The following is an 18,038-nucleotide window of genomic DNA, read 5'->3' on the forward strand; positions in this document are numbered from 1 at the left end:
ATTTGAATTCACAACAACAGGAAATTGACAGATGCATACAGAAGCATCTTGCACATTCACAAAGTCAAGGCCCATAGGGTAGCATGGAAGAAATAGGTAACAAGTAAGAAAGATGTCTCTTGATAACAGATATACAGCTAAGATAGCATTGCGATGCTGCGATGTTGCAGAACTTCACAAATGACATAGACTACAGTGAAGGCATTGACTAAAGGGGTACAGAGATCTCACTTTGAGGTGCAAAAACCCATTTAACGTAGTTTCATATAGGAGTTTTACCTCGAACGCACAAAGTGATATGCTAGCTCTCTCACTGTTCCAAACAGCGGATATGACGAACCAACACCTGCAGGGCTGCCATGTTACTTGATAGATATATAGCCCAGCACAGGGATGGAGAAAAAAGGCGCAGCAGTGAGCCCAGCAGACTTGCCAGGCCAGTTCAAGCCGGAGGGGCTGGGGAGGAGTGCAGCAGTAGCATATGATCAAGACAGCCAGGCCCAGCTAAGCAGAACTCGTCAACGCCAGAAGGAGCTGTTTCATCTGAAGCACACTGTGCTCTAAACGTGACAGGTGGATGCTTGCTGTGTGCATGGAGATTGATGGTGTATAGCATAGTGTAGAATAGCTTAATAAGGGATAAAGGTTACCTATGCTGTTAAATTAAAACCACCACTTGACCTATTACTTAAACATTCAAACATGCTCTTTGCCTACATGGCAATCTTGTTCATAGTTGTGATGTTATGTTATGTAATTTCTGCATTTGCTTTAGCTTGTTTAATGAGAATAAGAACCCTCTGAAGATAGGGGGTCATATTAAATGCATTAACATGATAACTCCTGTGTCAAGTGTATAATTCAGAGCAATGCTTCAGCGTGGTATCTCTTCGAGTATAAGAACTTTACAATTCCTGACTGTATATGTTTAATCATGTTGATGAGCACATGAACCTAGGCATGCCTGTCTTTTAGCGCTGAGTAAGTTTTGACATGAGTGACTGATGACCAGGGGTCTGTTTTCACAGCCTCAAACGAGGTGGAGATAAGAGGCTGGTGGTCGCACCTAATCATAGACAATCAAGACAGTTCTTAAAGGCCTTGGGGTTCTGTTCCCCAAATTTAACACAGTTCTCAAGGTCTCAGGGGTCCCTTCCCCAAGAAGGTAGCTCTTCTAGCTTTAAATACAGTCAATTTAACTCTCTCAGCTTTCAATAACATTTCCAAATTCACTTTGGAACCTTGCAGGCTTTTCAACAATTCACATAGCTTGTTTCTTTCTTTAATCACTTTAACACGTGTTAGGCAAAACTGCTTCAGAATCTTGACTTGTCTTGGTTCCCTCCAAGAAAGGGTTTACTCATTCTAGGCGCAGTTGTCGGACCACATGGTCCACCCATCACAGGTCACGCAATCGACAACCCTTGGCACTTTGTGATGTTCATTTTTCTCATGGGACTTCCTTGCCAACACAGGCTTTCTCTCTGCACATGTGTCATTAGTTTAATTCTGTTTCTCCGTGGTAGTCTCTTGACTCTGCCAAAACATGACTCTCACACAACCCACTTTGTGGTGTTGTATTCCTTGTCACAAACTTCGCTTTTACACTATCCAATTGTGCTTATCATTTGCTTTTCACTTGGTTCACAAGCTCTCATTACTGGCTTCCATGTGGCTTATACTTTCACATTGTCTATAAATGCTTTGATTTTATTTGATTTTATTTTATTTATAACGTGCGTACCTTGAAGGGACCAGGCAAAAATGCATCTAGGCGCAGATATAAGCTAAGTCAGTTAGTTGCTGCATCACACTAGCTCAGGCTAGCATTAGAAAGAAACCAAAATTATGTGAACAGATGGGTTTTTCGTTGTTTCCTAAAAATAGCCAGAGAGTCAAGACTTCACAGCTCCAAAGTGAGAGCATTCCATGCTCGAGGGCCAAAGGCAGAGAATCGTTTCTCACGCCATGTGATCATTCTAACCAATGGGACCTGCAAAAGGGGCTGGTCTGTGGAGCACAAGTGTCACTGTGGGCAATACAGCTGGAATTTTGCATTTAGATAGGCTGGTGCCATCCCAGGGATGCGCTTAAACACCAAACAGAGTACCTTGAACAAAATTCTCTGAGAGATTGGTAGCCATGGAGATTCCTTTGATATTGGGAGATTTCTGTTCTTCTTCCTAACGAGAAGATCAGTCGAATACCAGAGTTTTGAGCTAGCTGCAATCTTTTAATTTCACCATTTTGGACCCCCATAAGGAGGGCATTGCAATAGTGAAGCCTGGCATTGGTCAATATTGCGACCTCATTTGGCCGGTCCTTCTCTGCAATAAAAGGGATGGCTGGTTTTAGAAGTCTCAGCTGATAATATACTGATTTAACCATTTGACTGACTTGAGAGTTGCAGTCAATACTTGACTGCCAGATACAGGCCACATTGTTTACTGCGTCTGAATATCTGGTGGGAACACCAAATAGAGAGGGGCTGTCATGAGACAGGGCCGCTGATGGTCTCTTTGGCAGCGCTCGAAGCATATTGCTGTGCTGTCTCGTTTCTCCCCCAAGATGGCGGCTAGCAATGTGGATACCGTTCCAGTCCTCCAGGCTCACTGTGTGCATTGGACTCCACCGCCTGGTGCAGCCAGGATTGAAACAGAGCCACGATCAGGAGCACTTGGCATAGCTACTCCGCAAAGCATGCGCATCGTGAGTTCGCTTCCAAGCCTCTCGAAACTGCACGTACGCTTGCATTTTCTTATTCTATTCCTTTGCTAACCCAGATTTCTTGTTCTAAATCTTTCCAGTCATTTCACACGGCTTGCATTCCTCCCACCGGTTCCCTATGGACACCATAGTTACGGGTAGGAGTCTGCGTTACCATTGCCTAGATTACCCAACCTTAGAAGCCTGCCATTAACATTCTCTCCGTGTCCCCCCCTTGACAGCAACATTCCGCCAATATTCAGCGCTCTGCTCAGAACACTCTGAGTCCTCTCGCTCTCATGTCACAGACAGTGCTGCCTCTACCACAGCTCAGCCCTCACATCCTAGAACGGATCTCCCTATATCAATACAGTGCTCCCCAGCAACTAGTAGGCTAACGGCTTCTCTTATGGCACAGCTTCCCACTTCCCTTTGTGGTGGTTTCTCATACACTCACACATACTTGTTTTTTACCAGCTTCACAGAAGGCAGCCTATTCATTACATGCCGTACCCAGCTCTCTCCCATAAGCGAACCCTATTACCACAGTCACCACAGCTCTCTCCAGAGGGGATTCAGGGTAATCAGACACATAACATCTGTGAAGGGTGTTGACTTCTGTAACTAACTCCCTTCTTATTACAGTTTCTTGGCTCCTTCTGCGCATTGAATACAGTACCTTGATAGACAACGCCCTCCAGAAACTCGATCAGACGTTTGGGACATCGAGACTACAAAGTCAGAAGCTCCTCAGGGTTTTATCCCTCAGAGGGTTTCCCTGGAAACCCTGTCCCTTCCTAGCTTCACTTTGTGGGACGGAGCAGGGCGACCAGGATAATTCTCAAATAATCTCCTGCTGCATCTATCCAGGTTAGTGCTGTACCTTTCGTATTATATGATCTATAGTTGTTCAGGTATTACAGTTAGCTACGCCTTAAAAAAGGAATAGGCGTGCAGCTTTTACATGGATTAGATGCAGCAATTAATGGCCGCTGTCCAATCCCTAACCTCTGAAGTCCAAGCACTCAAACAAGAGAATGTGGCATTGCGACAACAGATGCTCTGATCTCTGCAAAGCTCAGAGCTACCTCCTGGGCCCTTAACCTGCGGTAGGTTTGACGGAAACCCCCACAGACTGATAGAATTTATCGAGGCCTGCACAATCCAGTTTACATTGAAAGCAGCCTTTTTTCCCCAACAGACAGGAACAGGGTTGGGCATATGATCGCAACAAATAATCCTATACTAGACTCATACCCTGCTTTTGTCAACCGCCTTAAAACAATGTTTGGCAGGCAAGAAATCACGGTGGCTGCTCAAGAGCAGTTATTGGACTTCAGACAGGGATCCCAAGACATCTTGTCGTACATTACTCGGTTTAAACAACTCTCACCGATACCTCCTGGCCAGATGATAGTTTATTGGCACTGTTCCGCAGAGGGCTCAATGAGCACCTAAAAGATGAGGTCTCTCGAGTTCCCAGACCTCACAATCTTACTGAGATGATTGCACTTGTCATGCAGCTGGATTATTGTTTGCAGAAAAGACAAGCCCAAAAAAGAAGGTGCAGACAACACAGACCGTTATCAAAACCCACATTGTACCCGACAAAATCCCACAGTACAGGAAAGACCCTTCCGCCAGAAGAACCCATGCAATTAGGTGTGGCGCGGTGTCCCTTATCTCCCGAGGAACGCACACGTAGGAGAACGTTAGGACTCTGTATGTATTGCGGGGGCAGTGATCACTTAGTCTGTGAATGTCCAGTTGTCCAGTTGCTCCCCCTAGAAAATCGGGAAATGTCAGCGTCCGACCGCAGAGGGCACCACAGGTCGGGTTGGAACAGACGGTTCCCAGCCTGTCAAAATAGCCTCTCACAGTACGGACCTCCCAGAAGCACATATGGTGGTGATTTTAGCCACATTTTCCTAGGGAAAGACACAAACCACAGAGCTACCAACACTCATGGACAGCGGGCCACAGCTAATTTTATCAACAACAAATGGGCACACATACACAGAATCCCCCGTTCCTCTAAGGCAATATCGATTCCCGTGGAAAGTGTTGACGGAAGTCCTTTGACATCTGGTCATATATGTGAAAACACATCGCCCCTCCTCATGACTATGTCCTCTCATACGGAGGAGATTCATTTGTATATCATAAATGTGGCACATTACTGGTTATTTTAGGGTTACCTTGGTTGAGGGAACATAACCCTTTCATCAATTGGTCGGCCGGTACATTCTTTTTGGGCTCTGAGTATTGTCTAAAACACTGCCTTTCCCAAGGAGTGGTAGGGTTTCATGTCCCTTCCCCTCAAGGCCCCAGGCAAACAGACACCACAGTTATTAATCAAGTACAAGGAGTACCCGCTCAATATGCACAACATCAAGAGGTCTTCTCCCTTGCAGAATATTTCGAGCTCCCGCCACACCACTGTGCAATCGAGTTAGTACAAGACCAGCCTATACCCTTTGGCAGGATGTACATCTTGTCTGCCAAAGAGAAAGAAGTTCTTAAAGAATACCAACAAACCAATCTCAGGAACAGACTTATTACTGAATCCACGTCTCCAGCGGGGGGTTCACTGTTCTTTATCCCCAAGAAAAACACTAGTGAGCTTCACCCTTATATAGATTTCCGCAGCCTTAACAGGATCACCATCCCGGACAGATACCCAATGCCACTTATACCTGACATCCTGGAGGCCATTAAGGGTTCAATTTATACTAAATTGGATCTACGAGGGGCGTACTACCTCATCAGAATCAGAGCCGGTAATAAGTGGAAGACTGCGTTCTATACTCCATTTAGTCACTTCAACTACCGAGTGATGCCTGTCGGCCTTTCCAACACCCCTGCGGTATTCCAGAGATTCATGGACCACAGTTTCTCCAATATTCTATTACATTTTGTCATAGTATACCTGGATGATATGTTGGTATTTTCATCTGATCCTGAGATTCATACCCTTCACGTGCTGGAAGATTTAAACCATCTGAAGATCAATCATCTATTCTGCAAAATCGAAAAGTGCGAATTCAACCAACGTCACATGTCTTATTTAGGTTATATGCTCTCGAAGGATGGCATCTCCATGGACCCATCCAAAGTGGCAGCGGTACTGGACTGGCCTCCCCCAACTTCAGTCAAGGGCATACAGAGGTTTTTGGGATTGGCTAATTTTTATAGGCGTTTCATTCCCGAATTTTTGGAAATCATCCGTCCTCTAACTCACCTACTCAAAAAAGGCATAACGTTTGAATGGTCTACCCACACCCAACAGGCCTTTGATAAACTAAAAACAGTATTCATCACTGCACCCATTTTACGTTCCCCAGACCACAACAAAAGATTCATTTTGGAATCCGACGCTTCTCACTTTGCATTATGAGCCGTCCTCCTACAAGAAGACAATCAGGAGGTGGAATGCCCTATCGCCTACCTCTCAAAGACCTTGACCTCCTCCAAGATCAATTACACAGTCCTAGAGAAGGAACTGGTCTCCATTTAGAGAGCATTCGAGGAGTGGAGGCATCTGCTACTGGGAGCCAAATATCCAGTAGAGGTGAGAACAATTCACCATAATCTTAAAGCCTTGCAGTATGCACAAACACGTAACAGTCGTCAAGCTTGCTGGGCCCATTTCTTTTCTCCCTACAACATTGTTTTCTGGTTCATTCCAGGCAGGAACAACCTCAAAGCAGGTGCACTATCAGGAATGAAGCCATCATCCTTGTTCAGGTTCCAACCGGAACCCATCTTCCCCAAAGCAAGATTTATTCATGTCATACAAGACTTTCTGAAGTGTATCGAATCAGAATCCGTGCACCTGGATGTTCTAAACTCTGAATTCCTCACTGAGCATGGTTTGGTAAAGGATCAAAGGTGTTATTTTCAGGGGCCAAAAGGTCTTTGTCCCTACTGAATCTCTTCAAAGGGAAGTGCTTGGACTGTGTCATGACTCCCTTGCAGCCGGCCATAGGGGAATGCTTTTGGTGGGCCTCGCTACTCGCTGATATCAAGGATGACATTTCTTCATGTGTGGTTTGTCTCCCAACAAAGAGTCCATGCATTTCTACCCAGTGATCTCTAGTCAAGATGCTGCTGCCAGATCATCTCCACTGATTTTATTGTGGATCTGCCACCCTCTCAGGGAGCTACTGCCATCATGGTGACCATCGATACGTTGACTAAGATGGCATGCATTGTGCCCCTGCCTGGTATACCCACAGCTTCCTGTATGTAACGGGTATTCATCAAACACATCTTTGCCAAGCATGGACTCCCTGACACCATTGTCTCGGACGGGGCACCCACTATACCTCCTGATATTGGAAGCTCGTCTGTTCTATTCTAAACATAAAACGTGCGTTAAGTTCAGGTTTTCATCCGCAGACTAACAGACAGGCAGAGCGACTCAACCAGACTCTGGTAGGATATCTCTGTTGCTACATTTCGGCTGCCCAGGACAACCAGGTGGAACTCCTTTCTCTAGTGGAATTCGCTTATAATAATGCTTCACTGAAGACTAGTCCTTTCTACTGCACCTATGGCTTCCACCCCTCCTGTTTCCCCGACTGTCAGGCCAGCCGCCTCTCCTTTCCTTGATGTTGACTCTCTTATCACTAGCATACAACAGGGCCATAAATCAGCTAAAACAGCTCTCCATGCATCACAGGACCGAATTAGATATTATGCTGATTGACGTCGGTCCCCAATGGCTGCAATCTCCATTGGGCATCACATTTGGTTGTCTTCCCAGTTCTTTCCTTGTCATCTTGTGCCTTCAAAGCTGCCACCCCACCCCCAGTATTTTGGTCTTTTCCAGATCTTGGATAAGAGAGGTCTGGTGGCTTTTCTGTTACAGCCTCCCCCCTCTTAGTCTAGGATAGGATTCACTCTGTGTTCCATGTCTCCCAACTCAAGAAGAATGTTCCGGATTGTTTCCACTGGGGTGGCAAGGATCGTCGCCCCCCCCTGGTGTCGACTGGCTTGGGCCCTGAGTTTGAGGTTTCAGCCATCTGTGATTCCAGGTAACGTAGGGGTACCTCAATATTTGGTTGACTGGAAAGGATACTGTCCAGCAGAGAGATCCTGGGAACCAGCATATGCTGTGCATGCTCCCCGTCTGGTCCTGCGTTTCGATGAGTTTCATCCCGGGAAGCCAGGGGGCTCTCCCCTTCGGAGGGGGCAAACTGTCATGAGACAGTGCCGCTGATGGTCTCGTTGGCAGCGCTGGAAGCATATTGTTGTGCTGTCTCGTTTCTCCCCCAAGATGGTGGCTAGCTGTGTGGATACGGTTCCAGTCCTCCAGGCTCACGGTGTGCATTGGATTCCGCGCCCTGGAGCAGCCAGGATTCAAACAGAGCCACGATCAGTAGGACTTCGCATAGCTACTCTGCAAAGCATTGGGAGTTCACTTCTAGTCTCTCAAAACTGCACACTTGCATTTTCTTATTCTGTTCCTTTGCTAACTCAGATTTCTTGTTCTAGATCTCGCTGGTCATTTCACAAGGCTTGCATTCCTCCCAGCGGTTCCCTACTAACACGTAGTTCCGGGTAGGAGTCTGCATTACTGTTGCCTAGATTACCCAGCCTTAGAAGCCTGCCATTAACTTTCTCTCTGTGTCTACCCCTTGACAGCAACATTCCGGCAACATTCAACCCTCGGCTCGGAACACTCTGAGTCCTCTCGCTCTCACGTCACAGACAGCGCTGCCTCTATCACAGATCAGCCCTTGCATCATAAAATGGTCCTCCCTCTATCAATACAGTGTTCCCTAGAAACTGGTAGGCTAACAGCTTCTCTTACAGCACAGCTTCCCGCTTCCCTTTGTCCCAGTTTCTCATACACTCACACATACTTGTTTTCAACAGCTTTACACAAAGCAGCCTATCTATTACATGCCGTACCCAGCTTTCTCCCATTAGCAAACGCTGAGGTTATTAACACAGTCACCACAACTCTTTCCAGAGGGGATTCAGGGTAATCAGATACATAACCTAGCTCACATCTGTGAAGGGTGTTGACCTCTGTAACTAACTCCCTTCTTGTTACAGTTTCCTGGCTCCTTCTGTGCATTGAAGACAGTACCTTGATAGCCGATGCCCTCCAAACATTCGCAGATGAGCCGTTTGAGACATCAAGACTACAGAGCCAGAGGCTCCTCAGGGTTTTATTCCCCAGAGGGTTTCCCTGGAAACCATGTCCTGTCCTAGCTTCACTTTGGGGGACGGGGCAGGGCAACCAGGAGAATTCTCAGATCATCTTCTGCTGCATCTATCCAGGTTAGTGATGTACCTTTCATATTCTATGATCTATAGTTGTTCAAGTATTACAGGGGCACAGGGTGCATTGAACTGTCTTTTGTACCAGTCTCTTAGAACACTGCACAATAACCTCCGATTTGGATGGGTTCAGCTTGAGTTTGTTCTCCAGCATCCAGCACTTGATTTTTCTAGTGCAAGACAAAACCAGATTCACTGCTTCTTGTGGCTGATTAAGTTGCACTTACATTTGGATGTTGTCTGCATACGAGTGGTATGACAACCCAAATTCAGTGAATATGTTAAGCAGTGTTCTGATATTGTTGTTCAAATAGGCGAGAGCGAGACCCCTGAGGGACCATGCACTCAACAGACATGACATTTGAGATCTGTGCCACTGAGGACAGCCTTGTAATGAGGGTTTCAAAATCAACTGTATCGAAGGCTGCCGCCAAATCCAGCATGACAAGCATGCTGAAAGTTCCTTCATCGGCGGACCCCAGCAACTCATCCAAGACTGACACCAAAGTTGTCTCCGTGCCATGACCTGGCCTAAAACCCGACTGAAGGCAGTCGAGGATCCCATGTTCATCTAGAAAGGTCTGTAGTAGTTTTGTCACCACCTTCTCCAGGATCCTAGCAGGCCATAACAGGTGTGCTATAGGATGATAGTTGTCAAGAACCTTATGATCCAGCATCAGTTCTTTTAATAGTTGTGTAAAAAAGATGTTTTTCAATTCTTGAGGAACACATCCCTGCAGTAGTTAGGCATTGACCTTAGATTCTATTGGTGCACTAAGAGCCATGGCATGCTGTTTAGCCAGGTATGCTGGGATAGAGTCGTAGCTGAGATTGGTAGGTTTCAATTTTCCTAAGAGCTCAGTGATTTCATCCGTCCCAACGGGGAAGAAAGAGAATTTAGGGCATGTCCTCGATAAGTGTGTGAAGTTAGACATACTAGGACTGTCTTCAGAGTCGGCCAGGCAGACATTTATATTGTTTCGAATGGTATTAATTTTCTCTTGGGAGAAACAGTTAAACTCATTGGCCATGGTAACTGATGGTGGAAGGCAAGTATTGACATGTTCATGAATAGAGAAGCTTTTTATAGCACGAAACAGCACTTTGGGTTGTTTTCTGCTCCATCAATTTGTTTTTGCAATGTTAGTGATTTAGCGAGCAAAATTTCTCATTTGTAGGTGTTCAAAGCTAGTTTGACTGCCCGACGATTAGTTTCATCTCTCGATTTGAGACAGATTTACTCTTTTTTTCTGTATTGTCGTTTCAGGTTGTTCAAATTCTCATTATACCATTGGTTGTTTTTCCTTTTGTTTTCTTTAATGACTTTTAATGGCGCAATGCGATTGCAATTATTTTGCAAGCATGTCATCAGATTAGAGTAATAATCAGAGCAGTCCATAGTAGATTGCAGATGGGGTAAATCCTGCACAAGGTTGTCACTAGAGATACAAGCGAGATCCCTTTTTCGAAGACGCAGCTGTGCATTGGTACCAATATTTAATGACTGAGACTCAGATAGACTCAGTAGTTGGAATGTTACCAAAAAATGATCAAACTCACAGGAGTTATGGCATAGTCACCTAGGTTCGAGCCTCGATAAATCACAGGGTCCAGATAGTGCCCACCAACATGGGTAGGTAAGTCTGAAAGAAGATGAAAATCACAAATTTGTAGGATATCTAATAAATATCTACAATCAACGTCTTCCACAACATTGCACCAAATGTTTAGATCACCCAAAATTATTAGATTGCCATGCTGGAGTGCCTGAGATCCTAAATAGGCACCTAGGCCACCCAGAAATAATGTGGCCGAGCCAGTGGGTCTATAGCAGAGCAATAAATGGTGGGCATCATTTGGTGACGGGTAATAAGTACAAGCTAAGATTTGGGATGAGCCGTCCCAGTCAAGTGAGTGGCAATTACTAATTTATAATGAAGATTCCACCACAATATCCAATCCACCCGCTCTTTGAGTGGTTCTATTATGCCACCTTATGTGATAATCATCTGGCACCAGCAAGTGAAAGTGGGCTGTACAATTATCTGTGAACCAAGTTTCAGTTATAAAGAATATGTCAATTTGCAAGGAGCAAATGATGTCATTGAGAACAATAGCACTTTTTACTGCTGAACGAGTGTTTGAGTGCAATCATCATCGGTACCACCGTAGTGCTGGTACGATATTGCACTTTATCTATACCAATGTTATGCAGTCTAATTTTATTCAAAGAACAAAGCGGCAATGCGCCAAAGGCAGTTTCCTTGTGAAGTAGTAAGTTGTTTGCCAAGTAAACAAACCCCATATTATTGTGAACAAATAGTGACTTGCACAACAAAAAGTATCCGCGTGTATGTTTAACTTAAAAAGGAGTAACTTCATGCAGCGCCACATCTGGCACAGACCAGCTTGTCTTGTTCGCGCCAGCGCATTCACGCCTGGATTGCTTTTAACTTGTTTTCACTGTGTACATAAAGGCAGTTCACTTTCTTTTCCCTTGTGCAGTATTTTGATATACTTTGCATATATTTTCCTTAGTTTGGTATTCAATAATTCATAAAGTAATTTACAGCTTGTTCGGTATTCAATATTTGTCTATTCGGTCTCCAGACCCATATATTACATGCTTACATTCAATTGGCATCTTCCTTTGCCCAAACCCGGCCCCTGGAGCGCTCTGGCATGAGTGATCCTCTCTCTCACTCACCAGTACACGGCCGATCCTCCGGGTGCTCTCAGTTTCTTTGCTTTCTCTCACTCCCCTCTCACTCATTGGAAGCTCCAGGCAAGCAGCGCTCGCCTCTTCTGAAACTTCTTGCTGCTGTCAGCAGCTTCTGGCAGTCTTCTGTGTCCCCCAGCTTCTGCAGGGGACACGCAGCACAGGGATCTGCAGGGCGCTTGACCCTATCGTTGCCCGTTCAGGCCTCAGCATCTTTCTCACCCACTTGCAGCATTCGGCATCCTTTTCACTGGCCCCTCTCCACCCTGCTTCATGTCGGGTTGCCGCGTTCTTCTCCCTAGGTGGGTATCTCTTTTACTTCCACTTGTTTCTCTTTATATGCAACTGTAGCCATTCAATTGTCCTTTGCCTCACTATAATTACCTTGATTAGAGGGACATGCCTGACTATTTTAGTAGTGTTCCACGGTTCTCTTCCTCATCACAGTACCAAAGGGGTGTGCACAAATGGAAGTGTGCATTACTCCCAGTTGCCTCGTCCTTGTCCCAGTCTTAAAGAACAATGAATGGGGGCCAGTTTGTGTTTGTCAAAGAGGGGCAGACTGATGATAACCTATAAAAGCAGAGGAGGGTTGGGTGTATTCTGACAAGGGAAAGGAGGTACCATGCTTAACCCAAAAACATCCTCTCCCCAACCCCCAAGGTCCCTCCACCCAAGTTATCCTCCCTCACATATCCACCCCCAGGGTCGGGATCCAAAAGTGATAGCCTTTCCCTGGACACCTGAGAGGAGGACCCAAGGGGAGTAGATGAGAGGATGCCCTCAGGCTCCTCACACCAACCCTCCTGGGTAGAATAGGTTCCATACCAGGAGCCCAAATTTTTTTATCCTCGCACCAATGCCAACTATGGACTCCAACTGCCATAACCCCCTAATTACTGAGATGAGAAGGATGAAAGAGTTGGTACAAGGTAAGAGAAGCCTAAAGTTCAATGTGCAGACTAGTTTTTCTACAAAACCACGTATGCAGGGGACATTTAAAGATGGCAATCACACTATGGAATGTGGCGGCGCAGGAGAAAACGTCGGTTCTGCTTCAGAGGCTCACAAACGCTGGAGATGTGAACCGTTGTGGCAGAGCAGTGGAGTTTGCCGAGACAGAAGGAGAGACGCAGTGCACAAGCACGAGAAGCCGGGGAGATGCCGGGAACTGCAAGAGAGGTCCTGAGCACTCGGCAGCTCGGAAAGGCAGCGTTCTCCTTACTGGGACCTCAAGGGAAGAAGATGTGTGACAGTGGAGTCGTGAAGGAAAACCAGAAGGACGTCTGCACAACCCAGAGTGGGAAGCGAGCGGCACGGCCACACCACAGAAGCGTGAACCAGACTAGAGACGCTGCAGAGAACCGGTGAGTCAGCCCAAAGCAAGTGGGGACCACAGGACATTCGGGCGTCCACGCTAACGACAACTTGAATGTTATGAGATTGCTAATATCGAAATCATAAGAAGATTGTTTGAAAGCAGAAAAGGCAAAGTATAGAAGCAAACCCCAATAAGATATGAGTTCATGAGATGCAAGTGTGGGGCAAAGTTTGAATGAGTATTAACACACAAAATCTACAAATAGGTGAACCCTGTATTTTATCTTAGAAAGGAGACCTACTCTTTCATTAAGAGTGACAACTAGATATAACAAACAATTAGAGTAGGACACCCTGCGCTTTTAACGCATAGATTTACACCATTGTCTGTTAAATACTTAAATACTGACTAATCAAGTTGCGCACTCTGTCATTTACATTCATTTTTGCATTTCTTTCATTGTTGCATTATCCCATCAAAACGATCTGACATAAATGAATTATAAGAATGGACATATATCATTTTAGTCAAATTTCTATACATCAAAATCCATATATATCAAAAAAACAACATACATTTTGTAAACTTGCAAAATGGCATAAAAAATACAAAAATGTGCAGGTGCATCAAAGTGCTTTCAGAAAACCAACTTTGTCAGACTGGTTTTATGTGGGGAAGATGGATAGAACAAAGCTACAGTTTTCAATACCCTGAATATAATCACATGCGTACAAAATCTGCCATTGGTCAAGCTGTGCATTTTGTGCATCAACACATTCGATTCCATAATGTTGATAACAATGTTAACCCGTTTAGCATGTTACTGTCCCAAACCGGATGACTTCATATAGACATGAACCCTTTGTCCAAATATCTATGGATGACGACACTTAGTGTTTCGGCCCTGTATTATGGAGACCACTCGTCCGTGGTGCCTCGTAGGTTGATAAAAGTGCCTTCCTCAGGACACAGAAAACGTATTTTTGAAGAGAAGTCGAATTCATGCACTTCTAAGACTGGAGACTTTCAATACGAATATAATCTGTGGATGAAAATACATACAAAGAGAGTTTTTAATGGTAGTTCTGGACCCCAACAGATGAGTCGTCACAGGAGTATGAGACTAACCTTATTTGGTGTTCCATGAAAGTGCTGAGCTTATTCTTATTTAGTAAAGCGTAGGGCTGGCCTTAATTTCTTTGAGGGTGCCTCAACCCACCAATTTTATTTTTGCTTCAAATCATAGTTTCTTTCTTCTCAACACTAATATATAAATGAGATAGTGTTGCTTGGTTATTCATCTTATGGATTCTATCCAGTTAATTACTGCAACATATGTAATGATGCTATAATGAAAACATCTGTTTTTTTTAAAACAACAGGGGAACAATTTAACAATACGCCAACACTGCATGTTCTAGCTTGCTCACAGCATATTCATATCAAGCCAATAGTTGTGTGGTCACACGTGTATAAGAAACATTAATCCTGGTCACTAACCTGGAGGTGTGCTTTTTTATGCACTTCTCTAGTTTTTTTTTATTGCTTTCTTTATTAACATTTCACAAAAACAGCAACCCAAACCAAACCCCAATCTTCCCTTCCCTCCCTCCCTCCCTCCCTCCCTCCTCCCCCCATGGCACGAGAGTGTTCCACATATCTGAAGACAAACCAGAATGCACGGATAGTGAAATACCTAATGTGCAGTATACACCACATTGAGGCAGATCCCGAAACCCACATAGCAGTAGGAGATAAACATAAGGTGAAACAAGTCAATACAACCCCCCATCCTTTACCCAACGTTCCAATAGTCCAGAGCGCTCCTCATCCCCCATTGAACAGGGCGCTCAGTCTGGCAATGGTGTAGGCGAAAACTCCTCCGATGGTACGGGACTCGCCACCCCACCGCTCCCATCAAGGTGATATGACTTATATGCGTCCCACATTCCAGTATCTCCCCAGTTCTTTCCCTTCACAACCCCCCATCTCAACTCCATGTCATTACAGTACAGAATATCCTGGGACCATTGGGCAACCGTTGGAGCGGTACTCTTACCCCACCCCATAGCAACCCTGCGCTTGGCCAGGATCAACAGAAGACTTATCAGCTTACGAAATCTCTTCGGTACCTGAGCAGTGTATCCCAGCAGACCCATTACCGGATCCGGAGTGTACCGCTGACCCACAATCTGCCCTTCCACATGGGTTCTAAGGGACCAATGGCAGATTTTGTGCGCATGTGATTATATTCAGGGTATTGAAAACTTTATCTTTGTTCTATCCATCTTCCCTTAGAACCCACCCACCCCCAGTGTCAAAATGGTGCAACACGGCGCTGAAGGGGGTCTGACAACACAAGTGGATCGGGAGCAGGGTAAGACCCTAGTAAGGCTCCAAGAACCCACCACTAAGAAATAACAACCCCACAAAAGAACGTGGGGTCCTCAAAAACCCAAATTGATCATGTGAGTGGAAAATGCAAAACCTTCCTCCAAAAGGTTACACCAAAAGGCTAAACCGCCTCCATAAAACTGCAAACCACATGATCAAAAACCCAACGGCTCAAAGAACCCACCCCGAGGAGTATCAAATGCAAGAAATCGCAAAGGTGGGTTTTGAGACAAAAGTGGTTCATGAGCCATAAAAACAGTAAAAAATCACCATGTGAGCATGCAAGGTGCAAGTGCCGAGCACGGATCAGGTTGGACGCAAATGGAAGGTGCATAAACCAACCCTGGGGATGGCAAACAATATCCCTCAACAAGTGCATACCTCTCCATCACACACGGAAAAGAGAAGCGAAAGCAGGGAAGACCTCCTGCAAAGCCAAGTATGTTATGAACAAGACACAGCTCACACGCTGGGTCCACCAAATGTCACAAGCACTGCTATGTAGGGTGGCGGGGATCAGCCTCGAGCGGGCCCTCCTTGGGAGTAGGGACCCCCGCTCACCTGATCCCTCTGTCCCCAAAATATATTCTTGTTATTCTCTTTATGATGATGTTATGGTTGGTTTTCTTTTGCACCATGGCTGGTACTTAAATAAAGCTTGTGGCCAAAGTTTTTCCACCTCACATCCTTGTTTCAGTCTCCTCATTCCTGATACTGTCATTACTGTCATGTCATACTTGTCATCCATGACACCTGTCACCTGCATGCCACTCCCCGCACAAAAACACTTCCAGGCTTATAATCCACATGCTCTTCCCGTGCAGTGACTGCCTTACTGAGGCCATCTTCGCAATGGCTATTGAATTCCCCTCCCCCCATCATGTTGGGATTACCGGAGACCAAAAGGCTACGTGATTCAAGCTACGTGATTCAAGCGCAGGCTTGTATCTGGAGTGCGCCAAAGCAGCAGCAATCTTAGCCTCTGCTGTATTCACTGTTGTGGCGGCCTGCCCATTGGCTTCCGGGCAGGCCGCACCGAGCGCCTGGGTCACCAGACAGACAGCAGCTCTGAAAGCATGCAGAGGACGGACCGCAGGGGGCCCCCTGCAGATTCGGGATCACCAGAACAAAACACCATGGCTGGGGCACCCAGACAGCAGCAGCCTCGGCTCTGGGGGCTGCACCAATCGCCATGATCACACGCAGGACAATGACTGTGGGGGCGGTGTTGCCCAGCAGGGGTACCGTCCCCGGATGCAGGGCCACGCTGCTAGGCCCTACTCATACTGCACAGCATCAGCATGTTGCGAACAACAAAGACGCAGGAGTCAACTCTTGATCGATTTACGAGTCGGAACTGGCTCGTCCCTTACCACCGTGTGACCAAGGCACAAGTCCTGGGAGCTACCATGCTCCCAGGAGGGGTGACATGCAACAACTGTCACATCCTGAGGACTTATAGTTTTAATCGTCATGTATACTCTGTCTTTTGCTAGGAGTTATTTTTTTAAATAACCCTTTGATTTAATAGGCTGTTCAACACAGAACATTTTTCAGAAACCAAACTTTTAGTGTATACACGAGTGCAGGGTGTGCTAGTTGACCCGCGCACAGCCCTAGACATTTCCAAGTGGACTACACCAAATATTGGAGCACATTTCGGAAAAATATTGGGGTATTTAATGGGCCTGCAGGACCTTAGTATGTATATGTGAGCAAAGCCATGTAATGTCCTTAAAAGCTTTTATCAAACATCCTCATATGTATAGAGATTGACTATGTCGGGGGCAAAAGTTGCACTCATACTTGTCTCTTGGATTTATTTGTATCAAGTGTTTTCAAACAGAAGAACATTCTCAGTTAGAGCAATGCAAGCGCATTTGTGGATACATTCGGTGGGCACCTTATTTACATTATCCCTTGTGTGGAGATAATCCTTAATGACAGATAGACTTGCCATTTGGGGGATGCTCATATAGAGAGCTTACACATCCAATATGACAATTGGTCGGTTTGCTCCATTTTAATGTTTGAAAGAATGCTAATTATGTCTGTGGTGTCCCTAATGTATGATCGCCTTTTAAGCACCAGAGGTTTCAGAAAGAAATCAACGTACATGAAAAGAGGTTCCAAGATGGAGCCTATCGCTGAAACGATTGGACGGACTGGGGGTGACTTCATATTTTTGTGCGTTTTAGGTAAAATGTAAAAGGCTGGAGTGACTGGGGGAGATTATTAAGACACGCTTTCTCATTGTGGTGAATCCAGTGGAGTCATCACCGATTACCCAGCAGTGCCTTCCTCCCATGTGGCTAGGGGACGACAGCCACTGCATGATCCTGACCCTGGGGGTGGTTATATGAGGGAGTATCACATGGGAGGGGACAACCACCAGGGAGAAGGGATGATTGCATCAGACGAGATGCAGTATTCTCCGCTTTCCCCTGAAGAAAACCCCAAGATACCTAAACTGCTAATGGAATACTGTCACTCTATACAAAACTCCATGTATAACTCCAACATTCAGAACACATATAAAACATCTTCTGTTTCTGACATTTCTTGTGAAGTTTTGGAACCCCATCATTTTGGAAATCCAATTGC

The sequence above is a fragment of the Ambystoma mexicanum genome, chromosome 4p (genome assembly GCF_040938575.1).
Source record: "Ambystoma mexicanum isolate Mex_15411 chromosome 4p, UKY_AmexF1_1, whole genome shotgun sequence".
In the NCBI taxonomy this organism is placed as follows: domain Eukaryota; kingdom Metazoa; phylum Chordata; class Amphibia; order Caudata; family Ambystomatidae; genus Ambystoma; species Ambystoma mexicanum.